Genomic DNA, 222 nt, shown 5'->3' on the forward strand with positions numbered 1-222 from the left:
CTCGAGGACTTCCCAGGAGGTCACCCATCCCAATACTACTCTCACCCATGCACGCTTCACTGCAGAGTTCTGATGGGATCCGGTGCTCAGTGTTGGTATGGTCGCACCCGTATAAATATATTCTAAAATTATTCTTAAGTTGACGGCGTGGAGAGGTGATTTTGACGCATCTTCATTCCGACAGAGCGTAGGGGGTCAAAAATGCATTTTTTTGCTCCGCAT

General features: G+C 47.7%; 1 pseudogene; it reads right to left on the minus strand.

Moving 5' to 3' along the window:
• On the minus strand, positions 1-109 carry LOC114578601 (annotated as a pseudogene; the record flags this gene model as incomplete).
• Positions 110-222: the final 113 nt, after the last annotated feature.

The sequence above is a fragment of the Dendrobium catenatum genome, unplaced genomic scaffold (genome assembly GCF_001605985.2).
Source record: "Dendrobium catenatum unplaced genomic scaffold, ASM160598v2 original_scaffold_87388, whole genome shotgun sequence".
In the NCBI taxonomy this organism is placed as follows: Eukaryota; Viridiplantae; Streptophyta; class Magnoliopsida; order Asparagales; family Orchidaceae; genus Dendrobium; species Dendrobium catenatum.